Raw genomic sequence first — 16,950 nt, 5'->3', positions numbered from 1 at the left:
GATTCTTTAAAAGGTATTAAATAATCAACATGAATTTACAAAAAGCTACTGTATAAAACCCTAGTTTTTTAAAGTGGAAACATTATAATTTTATTTCTTTCCATAGTGACAGTTACCATTATATACAAAATTTACTAAAATGACCACCAATAATGTATTTATTTCTAAAAACAACATGACATATTTCACACTTAATAACAGAAATCTTAAAAAAAACACTTGAGCAGTTTACTAATTTTTGTTTAAAAAGTTAATTACACAGTAATACAACAGTGTGGTACTGGAGAAAGAACAAACAAATAGATAGAAGGAACAGGAGAGAGCCAGAGATAGACCTATACAAATATAGTCAACTGATCTTTGACAAAGGATCAGATTTTTTAACAGATGGTGATGGACATCTACATGCAAAATCTGAATTTAGATATAGACCTTATACCCCTCACACAAAAACACAAAAACTCAGAGTGGATCATAGACCTAAATTGAAAATGCAAAACTATAAAACACCTAGAAGATAATATATGAGACAATGTAGCTGACCTTGATTTGGCCATGACTTTGAGATATAACACCAAAGGTACAATCCTGAAAAAAAAATTGATAATTTTGATTTCATTAAAATTAAAAACTTCTGCTTTTAATTTTTTGGGGGGAGGGGGGTTTAAAAGGCATTGTCAAGAAAATAAGAAGACAATACACACAATGGGAGGAATATTTACAAAAGACATATATGATAGAGGACTCATCCAAAGCATAAAAAGAACTCTTAAAACTCCACACTAAAGAAACAACATAATTTAAAAATGAACAAAATGTCTGAACAGATATCTCACCAATGATGATAAACAGATGACAAATAAGCATATGTAAATGCTGGACAACATATGTCGTTAGGGAATTGTAAATTACAACAACAATGAGATGCCACTACACACTTATTAGAATGACTAAAATCCAAAAACAAAAACAAAAACACTGACAAACACCAAACACCAGTACTGAAGAGGATGTAAAGCAACAGGAACTCTCACTCATTTTTCAATGGGACTGCAAAATGGTACAGCCACTTTGAAAGACAGTTTGGCAATTTTTCACAAAACTAAAACTGAACATACTCTTCCCATACAATCCAGCAATCATGCTCCTTGGTATTTATTGAAATAATTTGAAAACATATGTCCACGCAAAAACCTGCACACAAAGATTTACAGCAGTTTTGGTCAGAATTGCCAAAACTTGGAATTAGCCAACATGTCCTTCATAAAGTAACTAGATAAGAGAAAGACATGATCTCACTTATTTGTGGAATCTAATAAACAAAATAAAATGATGAACAAAATAGATCCAGAGACATGGAACCATGGGACAGACTGACAAATCTCAGAAGGGGAAGAAAAAGGAGATTAACCAAAATGCTTATATGCATATCTGCATAACCCATGGACACAGACAGTAGTGCAGTAAAGGCCTGGCGGGCGGGAGGGGAGAAGGGGGTCAATAGGGGGGAAAAGGTGACAAGTATAATACTTTCAACAATAGAGATAATTTTTTTAAAAAAGATAAAAGATAAAAATAAAAAGTAACTGGATAAACAAACTGCAGTACACCATATGATGGAATATTATTCAGCACTAAAATGAAATGAGCTATCAAGCCATGAAAAAACTTAAATGCATATTGCTAAGTGAAAGAAGCCAATATGAAAAGGCTACCTACTGTATGATTCCAACTATATGACATTCTAAAACAAGCAAGACTATGGAGATAATAAAAACACCAGTAGTTTCCAGGGGTTCTTTGGGAGAGTGGGCAGATGGGATGAATAGGTAAATCACAGGAGATATTTAGGGCAGGGAAGCTCTTCTACATGATACTAGAAGGGCATTCATTGCACATTTGTCAAAACCCATAGACAGGGGTGGGGAACATCCAACCATGAAATAATTTGTTCTGGCCCTGCCAGGGCATTAAGGGTGAGTTAATTAAATGTTTGCCCAAATATAGCAGGCTAATTTTTAAGTTAATAATTTTGTATGGCCTGCGAATGATGTTAAAACATATCCTAATGGCCCTTGGCAGAAAAAGGTTCCCCACTCCTGCCATAGAAGGTCTAAATTAAATTAGAGTGTACCCTAATTAAAACTAAGACTTGTTGATCATGATGTGTCAATGTTGGTTCATCAATTATGGTTCATCAAATGTGCCACTGGTGGGGATTTGATGGTCTGGGGGGTTGGGGAAGGGGTGACCCTTCATACTTTCCACTCAATTTTGCTGTGAACCTAAAGCTGCTCTGAAAATTAAAGTCTATTCATTATTTTTTATTAATACATAAGATTAAATATTAAGCAAGTTTAATTTAAACATGTAATTTTAAAAACAAAAATTAAAATGTAATAGGAAGATCCTTTCCCACTGGCTTCTTAACTATTTCACAAAGAAACTACTCCAAATTCTTGACCATGATATTTTTTATATGTTTATTGATTTGAGAGAGAAAGAGAGAGAGAGAGAGAGACATGGATGTGAGAAACATCAACCAGATGCTTCCCACACAATCTCCCATCAGGGATCAAAGCCGGGTGGCTTTATCCAGTAATCGAAACCGCAACTTTTGGTCTACAAGATGAGGCACACTGCCAGGGCATTGACCATGATATTTTAAAAGTCTGACTAAGAGCTGGATCATTTAGGAAACAATAAACATTTAGAGGAAGAGGATGGTAAAAGAAAACTAAAAAGTGTATGGTCTTAAACATTTCATAGATATAAGAATTTAGAAAGAGTGATCTAGAAAAAAAAAAAAGCCAGGAGGTAAAAGTATACCAAAAAACTATCATTTAAACAAGGTGACTTGGGAGAAAATATGTTAAATTACCAAAAGATTTTAGGTTAAGAGAGCAAGACCATCTTTATAATAGATTTTTATTAAAGCTAAAATTAGCTTTCAAATAATTCAAAATCAACTTTATCAGTTAACTGTGTATTAAATGTGAAGCTTTGTGACAGTTCTCCTCTTCCAATGGACTTTCACTCTCAATGAGAAGGCATAGTGAACACAGGAGAAATAGATATTAATCAGAAGTGATAAACGGTTAGTTGGGAAAAGCATGGTTGATTGAAATATCTTTAGCCTTAATAATTTGAGGGAACAAAGATTCCATTAAATAAGGTAGTAAATATCACCACATTTTGCAAGGAAGATAAACAATTTTATTTTGGATGTGAACTTTGAGGTATTATAGGTATGTAGTAAACAGATGGAGCTCAGAAGTCAATGCCAAACTGCTAGTCTAAAAATCATTACAATATGGGATGATAGATGTTAACTAAACTTACTGTGATAGTCACTTCATAATATATGTGAATCAAGTCATTATGCTGAATACCTTCAACATCCACAGTGCTGTATGTCAACTACATCTCAAAACCGAAAGTAGAAAACAAAAAAAGATCATTAGAATAGAGGTGAAGATGAAAGGCATGGGATTAGATAAAATCACTCAAAAAGAGAAAATTAAACTAGAGAAAATGGACTGAAAACAGGGTTTAGAAAAAGTTCCTAATGTAAGGGGTAGGTAGCTAAAGAGTGGGAGAGGGTAGAGAAAGGGAAGGTAGAGAAAGAGAGGGTTGGAAGGAGGGAGAGAGAGCAAAAAAGGAGCCATCAGAGATAGTAAAACAAAACAAATAAAAAACTAAACTAAAAACATGACAGAAGGAAGATACTTGTACCTGAGTCTTTAGTCCAGAGAGAAACTAAAAAAAAAAAAAAAAAAAAATCTTAACAAAAAGTGAATACCTCTCGTCAATGAAACAAAGACACAGCCACAACCACAAACCACAAACTATAAAAAAAAAAAAAAATCTGCCAAATTATATATCTGGAATCTAAATGAGGAGTGATGCTAAGAGCTAAACCACATCCCCTCAACAGGAAAAAAATGTCCCTAAAGTTGGGACAGTTCTACTAGTAAAGCCCATTCAAGGAAACTCTGATTAGAGATATTATGTTTAAATATCTACCTGAGAGAATAAGAAAAGTTTCTCTAGAACATCATTTCTATACTAGACGGAAAAACCAACATGACATTTTTATTATCAATGATCTAGTTTCCTAACTCAGAGAGACTGCCAAATGAGGTAAAGAGAAGGGAAGCAGTTAGCACCAAACCGGGTACTACATAGACTCCGATGACCCACAGAATCTCAACGTTACAGTGACCTTGATCTCACTGCAAGCTGAGGTGAGACATATCCCCAGAGCAAAGGAAATGTCTTGTGTGAAGGAGTGTTTTAAGAAATAAAAAATCCAAAATGGAAGTACAAACTGATGCCACTGATCCCCTCTCCCAACTACTCCATACTTGCATCTGGCCTCAAACATTTTTCAGGCAATACCTGTTCTTTAGTAGAATGGAACCCATAAAAAATGAGTTAGAGCCAGAAAGGAATCAGCAAAGAATTTATGTAGAACTACCAAAAATTGGGTGGAAGGATATAGGCAAGATGAAAAAAAGTTGTCCATGATCTTAAAGAAATTACAGAGAATATGAGCTATTACAAAGTAAAGAGGCCCAAAGAAAAGAATAAAATATCTAAGAAAAGATATGACACTTTTTTAAAGTGATGAAAAGGCATATTGGCAGGCTAAAGAAAAAGATGAAATAAAATAAGATTAAAGCTACAAAAACAACCAAAAACAGACTACTTAGTACAAAACCAGTCAGGTAACTCCATCCTGTTTTCCACAGTGGCTGCACCACTCTGCATTCCCACCAGCAGTGTGCTAGGGTTCCCTTTTCTCCACATCCTCACCAGCCCTTGTTGCTTGTTGAGTTACAGGTGGCAGCCATACTGGCAGGTGTGAGGTGATCCCTCATTGTAGTTTTAATTTGCATCTCCTGATGTTCAGTGATGTTGAGCATTTTTTCATATGGACCATCTATACGTCCTCCTTGGAGAAGTGTCTATTCAGGTACTTTGCCCATTTTTTAATTGGATTGTTTGTCTTTCTGGTGTTGAGTTGTATAATTTCTTTACATATTTTGGGAATTAACCCATTATCAGATATATGTTATCCCATACAGTGGGTTTCCTTTTCATGTTGGTGATGGTTTCTTTTGCTGTGCAGAAGCTTTTTAGTTTTATGTCATCCATGTGTTTATTTTTTCCTTTGTTACCCCTGCCCTAGAAGATATATCAGCAAAAATATTGCTACACAAAATGCCTGAGAATTTACTGAGAATTTATGGTTTTTTCTAGGATTTTTATGGTTTTGCAACTTACATTTAAGGTTGGTTTTTAATCCATTTTGAGTTTATGCTTGTGTATAGTGTAAGTTTCATTTTTTTTTTTCTTGCATGTACCTCTCCACTTTTCCCATCACCATTTATGAAGAGACTCTTTTTACTCCATTGTATGTTCTTGCCTCCTTTGTCACATATTTGAGAGTGACTAGGCATTCCAGGTTTCTGCTGCTGAGGCACAAACAGTCCACCAATCTTTTAAAAATACACAACTAAAAGAAAAGAACACTCTTAAATGTCAAGGGCTGCACTTAAACTAAATTAGCAAACTATAGTCTATAATCACGTTATATAAGCTAAGACTTGATTTTACTCTACAGGATTCAGTTTCTCAATCTACTGACCAAAGAAATTTATTCTCCTAAACAAATGCGGTACTTGTTAGAGGGCATCAGTTGCTGAGAGTGGAATTTTCTCAGGAACTACTTCCCAAGACAAATTTGGAGTGACAAAAGAGCAGGAAGCAACCGAGTGCTTTTAAATATGAAACTAAGACTAAATAACTGTGAAAATTAGTTACAAAACAGAATACAGGTATTACACAACTTGACAAGGTACACATTTAATATAACTAATAAGAATTAGGAAGTAGAAAAAGAAACTGTTAATTTCTTACCTTTCATTACAGAAAATACACTGATACCATAACATATAGTTAATTTTTTAAAAATAATGATCCTAATGTCTTAATATTTTCATCATTTTTTCAACTTTAATTAATTTACTTAGGAATTTTTTATTATAGAGAATCATTTAATTACTGAAACTTCTTTGGCTTTACTTTAATTTACTTTTACTTCTGTTAAAACAAAGTAATATTTTACTTAAACAAAAATTGTATATAGAATAATTCTAATCTTATAATTTTTCTCTTATTTCTCCACCTATAAATATATGTATGTACATGGGTATGTGTGTGTATGTTTGTGGGTATGTGTTCATGGAAAGGAGAACTAATGTCTGAAGTCATTTTCTAAATTATAATGATTATTTATTGGGGTAGAATTCATTTTTTAAATTTCTTCACTCTTTTCTTATTATTTTTATAATGAGTTTTTATGTAGTAAGTATATAATTATTATTAAATGCAAATCTGTATTTGAAGAACTTGGTAGGGCAACATTATATAAATCGTGAGTCTGACTCAAAATAAAAAAATCATATTTGCCTCAAATATTTCTGTATTTTTAACCTTTTATTCATTCATTAATTCAATTAGTAATTGTCTAGTACTCAGCTATGTAGAAAAAATAGAAAACATTAAACTGTCTCATACATCTTAAATGCCATCATATACTTAATAAGAGGATAATTATAAGGTTATAATGTCCTAAAAAAGGCACTGATCATATGAAATTTAAAACCTGAAGGAATAAATAACACAAAGACCACTAAACAAAATCTTAATTCTTTTGCAATATATCAGGTGTAGGATTAAAAAACAACAACATGCCCTAACCAGTTTGGCTGAGTGGATAGAGCGTCGCGGCCTGCGGACTGAAGGGTCCCAGGTTCTATTCCGGTCAAGGGCATGTACCTTGGTTGTGGGCACATCGCCAGTGGGGGGTGTGCAGGAGGCAGCTGATCGATGTTTCTCTCTCATCGATGTTTCTAACTCTCTATCCCTCTCCCTTCCTCTCTGTAAAAAATCAATAAAATACATTTAAAAAAACACACACACACATCATCTTATTCCAACCTTTAATTAAACAAAAAGCAAAATCTAAATAAATAAAAATGACATCTCAACATAATGGAATAGGGTTTGAGCTCTTCTACTCAGAGAAGGGACTGTACTTCCCATGCTAAAGAAAAACACAAAAAACTATTCTCTCTTATTTGTTTTCTTGTTATCCAATACCTTCTACCTTAGGATATTCCCTTGAGTTACCTCCCTCTGTACAGCCTACCAGGCTAATGGACTTTTTGGCATAAAGGGGAAATTCTAATGCCTTCTTAGCATATTTTCCCCTATGAACACATTTAATCAAATGCCACAGCTCTAATTCCCCATCTCACGACTGTGTTGTTCTTTTTAAGAAACAATCCATAATAATTTAACTGAACAAGCAAAGCAATGAAAATCACCAAATTATAGTAAGCTATTTACCAGAAACATTCTAAATTTTGAGGAGGGTGGGGTGATATTTTAACAAAAAGATCATTGGCAAAACCCAAAAGAAGATATATATTCAAAAATATGTATATTGATTCACATCCTTGGTTTACATCTGTTTTTGCTCTGAAGTGGGGGAAAGCCCAGATAACAACTCTTTGAAAAGGTTAAACATAACTTCCCCAGTTGCTTTTGAAACCCACATAGTACATACTGACATTTGTTGGCTGAGTCTCCACATATGACTTGCAAAAAAGTGGTAAACAATCTCAAAGATGATGCAAACTGCAGGTATGCAAAAGGAAATGCTAAAAAGTGTACTATTTATACAGTGTTGAAAGCTCTTAGGGAGATGGTTCAAAAGCATTTTAAAATAATTCTTTGAAATTTGAAGTAAGTGCATATAACACCAAAACAAAGATTTTATAAATATGAATGATAAACTTTATAGAAGTTATGAATTGCATACATCTTGCCATTTCAGAAAAGTGTTTTGCTGGAAGACAAATAATGTGATTATGTATTGCCTTCTTCTTGTTTTATTGGCCCATGATTCTTCATACCAACATAGAAGAATTCATAGGGGAAGGGGGAATGAAGCGGAGCCATTCAAGTACTCTGATAAAGCACACCTAATTTTCTCTCCATACCAAGAGTGAAGAGTGAGAGAGAAAGGGGAGAAAGGAGAAGCATTAACAAGATGGAAAGAAAGGTTGTAGGTAAAAGCAAAAACGAGATGTGGGCTTTTAACATGGTGCTGGTCTCCCACAGAATGGAAATGGGAACGATGACACAAGACACATATACATATAAAAGGTCACAAATATGAGCCACAAACCATGGTTAGAAAAACGTGAGAGTGAGTCAGGCAGTGCCACCCAGCCGGAGCACGAACATTCATCACCACCGCTACAGGCCCTGGGGCAGGGCTGCTGCACTTATAAAGTCAGTGGTGCCTTTGCTGAAGTTGCTATTCTTGGCTTTGGCCAAGGGCTATAACAGTGAAGCACAGTTGGAGGAGCATGGTCTTTGTAGTCATGTAGACCTGGGCTCACAACCCATATCTTCTAGTTCTACTTGCAAGATTGCTTCACCTCTATGAGTCTCACTTTGCTCACCTGCAAAATGGGTACAACTACAACCAGTTCACAGGACTGTCACAATCAGTAGCTGAGGTGATGCACGTAAAACACCTGTACATTGCGTGGCAGAAACAAAGAAAGTTCAACATGTGAGCTCTTTCCCTATGTCCCTCTCACTTGGTTTTCTACGTACCCCAGTAAGATCTAAAACACTCAAAACTCTGCTCTTCCCAGCACTCACAAGGAAACATGCTAATTTTTAAGTTTTAATATAATGGTTTTGAAGACTGTACATCGATATAAGTGTTCTTTGAAGGTTCCTTTCATCCCAATGGAATATCTTTCAGTCAAATGGGGAACAAATGTAGTGTATTGTAAAGGCGGCTGGACCTGGTGTGACTGCATCTGGGTTCTGCTCATGGCTATACTAGCCATGTGCTCTAGTAAATTAGAGTTGTCCTGAATCTCACTTTCCTCATGTAGAAAATGAGAGTACTGAACTAGGTGAAGACACCTTCTGGCTTTAAAATGGTATTATATTATCTAAGTATTGCTTGATATTCAACTGGGCTAGGTATTATAAAATGCTAAAGGAACAAATAGGAGGCCCACCCAAATATAAGGAACCTAGAGAGAAAAAAGACAGGTATGTGATAATCAATGAGAGCTATGCATATCCATAAGCACCACGATGAAAACATTAAATAATAATATAATAAAGAAACATTACATACTAATATAAAAAGAAATACCCTGTCTAAACACACACACACACACACACACACACACACACACAACTGGTGGATAAAAGAGGAAGTTCTTTTATCCACCAGCCTGAACTTAAAAAGCAAGATGAGATTTAGGCAGAAGCAGAACTTAAGCTCTCAAGCAACCAGTGTTTAAAACACAGATAATATCACCTAATATGTATCTGTCAAAACATAAAGGAGGTTAAAAAAAAATACGACCTCTTAAAGATATCAAGATATCTTAAGGAGATCCATTATCACATGTTCTACAGTAAGATATCAATAGTTTGATATAGATAAAAATTAAAAAGTTAAAAGAAGACATTGGCATTATTGGGAGTTGGGGGAGAGGGGTAGGGTACAGAGGAGAGAACTGAATTGAAAAAACTTTAAAATCTAAACTCTTTAGTATGGCATCCCAGACCCTTCACAATTGGGACCCAAATTTTCTTTCTAGCTTTATCCCCAACATCCCACCACCAATAAATCTCATACTCTTGGCTTAAAGGGGCTATTCATCATTCCCTGATTTGTAGCCCCAAGTGACTGAAAATAAGGGAATGTGACTTAAAATAAAAACAAGATAAATCAAAAAGAAATATGAAAATCTCTCTGCTTCTCTAGCTCTTAAGACTTCTCTGTAAGTTGACAGAATGTCTCAACATATCTAAAGGGAAAATGCATCAAAAAGAAGGTGGAGGAAGGGGAGGACTGGTGAGCAAAGGAAGCAGAGAAGCAACCTAGGCAAATGTTCACAAGATCAAACTAAGCCACAGGAGAGGAAATCTGGGCTGAGTTGACTCAAATAATATGGTTTACTTGGCAAATCTCTGCCTACAGTGGGTAAGGGAGCCTCAAGCTAACTCAGTTGAAAGATACCTCTTCAAACAAATAACCCTTGGGTCCTCTTTCCATGCTCAACCGGGGGTCTCTGGCGCCATGGCTCCCATGTATCTTGCCAGAAGAAAGAGAGTGCACTGGTCAGAAACGCTGGGTCAACTTGACAGCTGTATTTCTCAGTCATCAGTTGACCTCCATATTAACAACCTGGCGTCCCAAGAAGCCTGCCTACTGGGAAACAATGGACTGATCTGCCAAATCAAGCAATCCAATAAATATGCTGGACAGTTGCAAATTAACAAATTGACAAGTGCACAAACATATATATATATATATATATAGAGAGAGAGAGAGAGAGAGAGAGAGAGAGAGAAAATCTGTATATCAATTTCTAGGAGCATGACTAATGTGAGCCTGCCCCGAGAGACATCCACTTTCAGGGGGCCTAGCATATCAGGTGCCTGAAAGTGTAAGGTCAAACAATAGACCCTGGACTGCAATGGGGAAGGCCAGTCACTGAGGCCTACTGGCAACTTTGCATAGCTCTGCAACAAATGTCTTTAATGTTCACACTACAACATGTGGCATATATATTTGTGATTTCATTCCTCTATTCATACAATATTTCCTTTTTCCAAAATGCCCTCCTCCCCCCACTTCTCCACCTGGAAAACAACTCTTCCTCTTCCACTTTCTCCTCACCTCCTCCACTTTCTCCCCCTCCTCCTCCTCCTAGTCGTTGTCGTCCTCCTCCTCCTCCTCCTCCACTTCCTCCTCCTCCTCCTCCTCCTTCTTTAAGGCTATAGCTCAAATGTCACTTCTCTGTCACATCTTCCCAAACCATTCAGGTAAAATTAATCACATCCTCCTGGGCGCTGTCATAGCAACCAGTGTACACCTCCCTCTGCCTGTGCTCTCAAATCAGAATGGGGAATTCAGACTGACTCCTCCTATTACCTGCTCACCTCCCCAGCAAGGCACATGCATCGATCTATGTTAACAACTATCATGTGTGCTTTAAGTGCTCACTCAGTGTTGCAATGAGGGGAAGGTTAAGGGGTGTCCATGGATAGATAAGGAGGTGGATGTGAAATAATGCTATACAGGGAGAAAACAGCATGACCTGAGAAAGTGAGACTAGATAAGGTCTGTGTGGAAAGAGAACAAGGCCAAGAGCAAAGGGTTCACTCAATGTTACTGAAGAAAATAATGGGGAGGAAACTTATGAACAAATTATTAAGGGTCCTGAAAAGTTGATAAAAGGAGTATAAACGGGCTTGAGTAGGCAAGAGAAAACCTTAGTAAGTTCTCAGAGAGAAGAAGAACATCAGGAATTTAATAAAGAGCAGAATGTGGTTGTAAAAAGAACTATAACAGACCAGAGATGGGGGCCAGAGTTTGAATTCCTCCCCTCGCTCCCCCCCAACCACACATAATGACTAGCAAGTTATTTAACTCCTGTAAGCTTTAAGTTTACTTATTTATAAAATGGAAATAATAATATCTACCCTGCACAGCAGTTCTGAAAATTAAATCATATTATCTAGCACAGTAACTAAGATACTGTACCAATCTGTAGTAGCTGCTACTGTGCCTGGTTATACAGATATCACTCTAGCCCTGTAAGGAAAGTAAATGAAAGCAGATGGCCGGAAGGTGAAATACCATTTAATAGGAAATTACAATAATCCCTTGATTGGGCACAGGTACAGACTTAAAGTCACATTTCCTTGGCTCGAGTAATACCTCTTCCCTTACCCAGCAATGATACCTCAGACAAGCCACCTCTTTCAGTACATATTTCCTGACCTGCAAACTGGAGTAATAAACGCTAGCCTTCCTATTTTACAATCTGATTATGTTATTTTAAAAAGAAAAAAAATACATTTTAAAGTGTTTCACACACTATAAAATACTTTGGAGAACAGGAAGAAATGAAGAGAACAGTACAAATTTAAGAAATATCTTCAAAAAGACTCAAGGACATTAGAGACATTTGGAGACACCCTTATCCAAATAAAAAATGTCAAGGTATTGAGAATGCTTCTTTAAAAGAAAGCCAGAGATTCCGAGGAGAAAACACACTGAAGGAGATGCTTGGTAAAGGTCTGTTCGGACGCACAAGGACATCTAAATGAAAGCAGGTGCGAGGGCAGGACTGGCTTTGGGTGATGGGCACTGATGTGAAGTGGAGCTCTGAGAACTGCCAGCAACAGCCATCAGAGTGACATGTAAGAAAAATGATGATTTACCTATGACACAAATGCAAAGAAAGGAGAACTAAAGTTGTAATATTCAAAATGCAGTAGGCAAATACCTAGCAAAGGGCAAGGACAAAACCCACCCCATAAAGAGAAGACAGGTATTACAAAAAAATGTGTGGGCAGCAAAGCTCAGAGCAGAAATCCAAAGTACATGCAATAGAAAAGCCAAGGTCAGGTGGCATTAGCATGTCAAGGAGATTGAGAACTGAGGGGGTGGAAATCCTCTACCATTGGCTAGAATGTGGTCACCAGTGACCTTCAAGAGTGCAGTGCCAGTACAAAGGTGGGACCGAAGCCAGATTGCAAGGAGTTAATCATAATTCTATGATCCTAACCCGAAATAGCAGCTGCCAGTAAACTGAAGGTGAAATTCACAGATAAGAGAAAAGCGCATTTAATAATTGAAAGGGGACAAACTTTATCTCAAAAAAAGCTTCTTAGGATTTTTAACACTTCCACAGGAGGAGGAGGACTTCGGTTTTTCAAAATCTCCCAAAAGACATATGTAAGTAGCAAAACACATGGAAGTTAGATTTTGCTACCACTGAAGGACAAAAAAAGAGGTTACTTAGCCCTGCTAGTGGCCTAAACCTTTGATTACAATTATTCACATGCCCTAAATAAGGCATTTCAGTAACTAAGTTATATTAACTATTACAGGCAAGTCATAATATCCTTTGAATAAGTTACATATTACTAAAAGAAGATTAGTTAATAGCATTACTATGTTATATTTAATAAGTAAACATTGCTTTCTAATGACCCAAATTTCCATTTTTTAATGTTTATGTATATCTAAGCAAGACATACAGATATCTTTTTGTGGTTCTGTTCATAAACTACACTAACTGATATTTTATTTAAATAAGTACTCAGAGTTACTTTTGATTACATTTAAAGGTATAATACGCTCAAAAAGATCAGTTAAAAATAAAATCATTCTAAAAACCATAATGTGGAAAGATGAGTAAAACTCAGGAAGAGTCAGGCTGCCAGCATCTGGCTTGAGGCAGGTCTTCAAAAGAATAGAACAAACAATGCTAAAATCTGTACATAACCACAAAGGACCATGAATAGACAAAGCAAACTTAAGAAAAAAGAGCAAAGCTGGGAGCACCAAGCTTCCTGATTTTAAATTACATATATTGCAAAGCTACAGTAATCAAAACAGTATGGTACTGGCATAAAAACAGACACATAGATCAATGGAACAGAATAAAGACCCCAGAAATAAACCCATGCTTATATGATCGATTAATTTAGAAAAAAGGAGCCAATGGGGAAAGCACAGTCTCTTCAATAAACGATGTTGTCCTGGCCAGTTGGTTAGAACATTTTCCCGATTCGCCAAGGTTGCGACTTTGATCCCAGGTCAGGCCATTTACAAGAGGAAACCAATGAATACATAAATAAGCGGAACAACAAATCGATGTTTCTTTCTCTCTCTCTCCCTCCTTCCCACCCTCCCTCTATCCATTCATCCTTCCTCCCTCCCTTTCTCTCTGTCTCTAAAATCAATAAATAAAAATATTTTTTAAATTAAACTAAACCCTATTTTTACCACACACAAATTTCACTCAAAATGGATTCAAGACTTTGAACATAAGACCTAAAACTATAAAACTCCTAGAATAAAATATAGGGAAATAGTTTCTTCTTTTTTCTTTTTTTTTAATTCTTTATTAGTTAAGGTATTACAAATGTGTCCTCATCCCCCCCATTAGATCCCCATCCTCCCCCAGGGAAATAGTTTCTTGACATCAGTCTTGGTGACAATTTCTTTATCTGATAACAAAATCAAAGGCAACAAAAGCAAAAATGAATAGGTGAAACTATACCTAATGAAAAAGCTTCTGCAGGGCAAAGGAAACCATCAACATAATGAAAAGGCAACCTACAAAAAATATCTGCAAATCACATATCTGATAAGGCATTAATATCCAAATTACACAAAGAATTCATACAACTCATTAGCAAAATTTCAAAAAAATCCAATTTAAAATGGGCAGAGGATATGAATAGACATTTTTCCAAAGAAAAAAATACAGATGGTCAACAGGCATAAAAAGATGCTCAACATCATGAAATCACTAGGGAAATACAAATCTAAACCACAATGAGATATCACCTCACACCTGTGAGAATGGCTATCATCAAAAAGATAAGAAATAACAAGTGCTGGCAAGGATGCAGAGAAAAGGGAATGTTAGTGCACTGCTGGTGAGAATGTAAATTGGTGCATTCACTGTAAGAAACAGTATGGAGGTTCCTCAGAAAATTAGAAAATGGAACTACCATATGATCCAGAAGTTGAACTTCTGGTTATTTATCTGAACGAAACAAAAACACTAACTCGAAAAGCTATCTGCACTCCCGTGTACATAGCAGCATTATTTACAATAGCCACGAGATGGGAACAATCTAAATGTCCATCAATAGATGAATAAAGACAATAAAGTACATGCATGAAATGAAATATTATTCAGCCATAAAAAGGAAGAAAATCCTGCATGTACAACAACATGACTCAGACAAATACTATATGATCTCACTTACCAGTGGAATCTAAAAGCAAACAAACAAACAAAAACCTTATAGATACAGAGAACAGACTGGAGGTTAGAAGGGGCAGGGGTTGGGGGTAGAATGTGGACAAAATGGGAAAAGGTGGTCAAAAGGTACAAATTTCTTGTTATAAAGTAAATAAGTCATGAGAATGTAATGTACAGCCTGGTGATTACAGTTAATAATACTGTATTGTATATTAAAAGTTGATAAGAAAGGAAATCTTAAAAGTTATCATCATAAGAAAAAATTGTGTAACTATGTGTGGTGATGATTTATTGTGGTGATCATTACACAATATACACATATGTTGAATCATTATGTTACACCCCTAAAGCTAATATAATGCTATATGTCAATAACATGCCAATAAAAAAATTTGTTAAAAAATTTTTCTAAAAAAGGGAATGAAGGCAATTGTATCTCACTCACCAAAACTTTGCCCTAATTTCAAAAGTGTGTATGGTATCAACTTACTTCTTAGCTTTTCTGCATAATAAAACATTGTAACAAATTAATAAATACAGACATAATAGAATAATGTCATTTGGGTCAAGTTTTATCTTTCTCACCTCCAAATCTACAGTCAAAAATACTACTTACAACAAACTGACCATATAGAATTTGCTCTGTTTTGATTGCCAAGCAGTGGAAGAAATATAATGAAACACACCAGAACAAAATGAACAGAAAAAAAGAATCAGTGCACCAGAAAAACCCAAGTTTCCAGGATTCTGACTAAGACACATTACAGAATTCATGAGCCCTGGTTTTAGCGCAGCCCAACCCATGAATAAACCATTTGATTACTAAACTACTGAGTTTTCCTCGTTTAGTAAAGAAAAATCTCACCTACTCCACCTACTTCTAAAACTGTTGTGATGATAAAATGAAACAGCATATGTAAGAAATATAAATAATTACATTTGTGAAGAATTATAACTATACACACAGAACTTCACAAATATAAGGCAGCAATCCATCAATCATCATTTTATAGTACAGATGGATTATTTTAATTAATTCATACAATATGCTTAACGAAATTTTAATATTATAATGCCATTCATTATTTCAATTATTCTCTGAACTTTCATGGACATACTTAGTTGTAAATGACAATATAGTTAAATCTTGATCAATCAAGTTAAGACTTTTACACTGTTCATAAGGTTGTTTACTCAAGAAAAAAATAATAGCAGTTAAATTCAAATTGGATAAAATATATTTCTTAGCTTCTCTTTTAACAATCTGGTAGGAAAGAAAAACCTAATTAAATAACAGACAAGATTATTACTGTTTATATTTCATTTGGCAGAGTTCACAGAGGTTTTTCTTCTTCTCATAGGTCTGAAATCACCTCTACTAAAGATACAACTCTAATTCTTATTAAATATTGTTTTCAAGATAGAACCAAACTATTCAACTGTACTTCTTTTTCTCCATAGAATAGTCAAACCTTTCTACCTGATTTTCAAAGAGAGTGAATATAAAAATTTTCCTTACGTTTTCAAGCAGAGGTTTGGTCTTCTGTTAAAATAAAGTAACTGCATAGAAATAGCTGTTAGATAAAATCATCATGTCATAAAACATGACAGTAGGCACAAGCATTTGAAAAGCACTTCAAGGGTGACCCTATTTGCTCACACTCTAGAAATAAACATATAATCCATGCTGCTTTCTTAATCACTGCAATCTAAATATTGAACAGCTTGGCTCCCGATATTATTTTACCAGCATACAGGAGAAACCAGACTGGCCATTTGGATAAGATTAATCAGTGTAAGAATTATCCATTTTAGAGGCTTAGGTCTCTCTAAGACTGAGACCAGTCTTAAGGCTAAATGTAAATCTACAAAAAAGAAAGCTTGCCTTCCAGTACTTTCCTACATGAAGACGGAGAAATCACCAATAACGAAGTATTTCAGAGTAGACAATAATATAAATGCTCACATTTAACCTAAGGCTCCAGGTGGTGAGCAGATTGGAGGTGATGTTTGAAAACACGTCAGTGCCTTTTTCTGC

The 16,950-nt window shown here is 35.5% G+C and overlaps 1 protein-coding gene across 7 annotated transcripts in view; it reads right to left on the bottom strand.

Moving 5' to 3' along the window:
• The window catches only part of GTDC1 (glycosyltransferase like domain containing 1), a 368,964-nt gene that overhangs the window by 302,685 nt on the left and 49,329 nt on the right, over positions 1-16,950 (bottom strand). The window contains exon 1 of one of the 7 annotated variants that reach the window (XM_070423060.1): positions 544-566. The exons of the other annotated variants lie outside the window; for them this stretch is intronic. The gene's annotated coding sequence lies outside the window, so the exon portion shown is untranslated. Of the gene's footprint in view, positions 1-543; positions 567-16,950 lie in introns of those variants that run through there. 7 annotated transcript variants of the gene reach the window in all.

Source organism: Myotis yumanensis, unplaced genomic scaffold (assembly GCF_028538775.1).
Source record: "Myotis yumanensis isolate MYYU_CA2020_CCGP unplaced genomic scaffold, mMyoYum1.0.hap1 SCAF_8, whole genome shotgun sequence".
Taxonomy (NCBI): Eukaryota; Metazoa; Chordata; class Mammalia; order Chiroptera; family Vespertilionidae; genus Myotis; species Myotis yumanensis.
The sequence above is the reverse complement of the archived record's forward strand: the minus strand, read 5'-3'. Positions and strand labels throughout refer to the sequence as shown.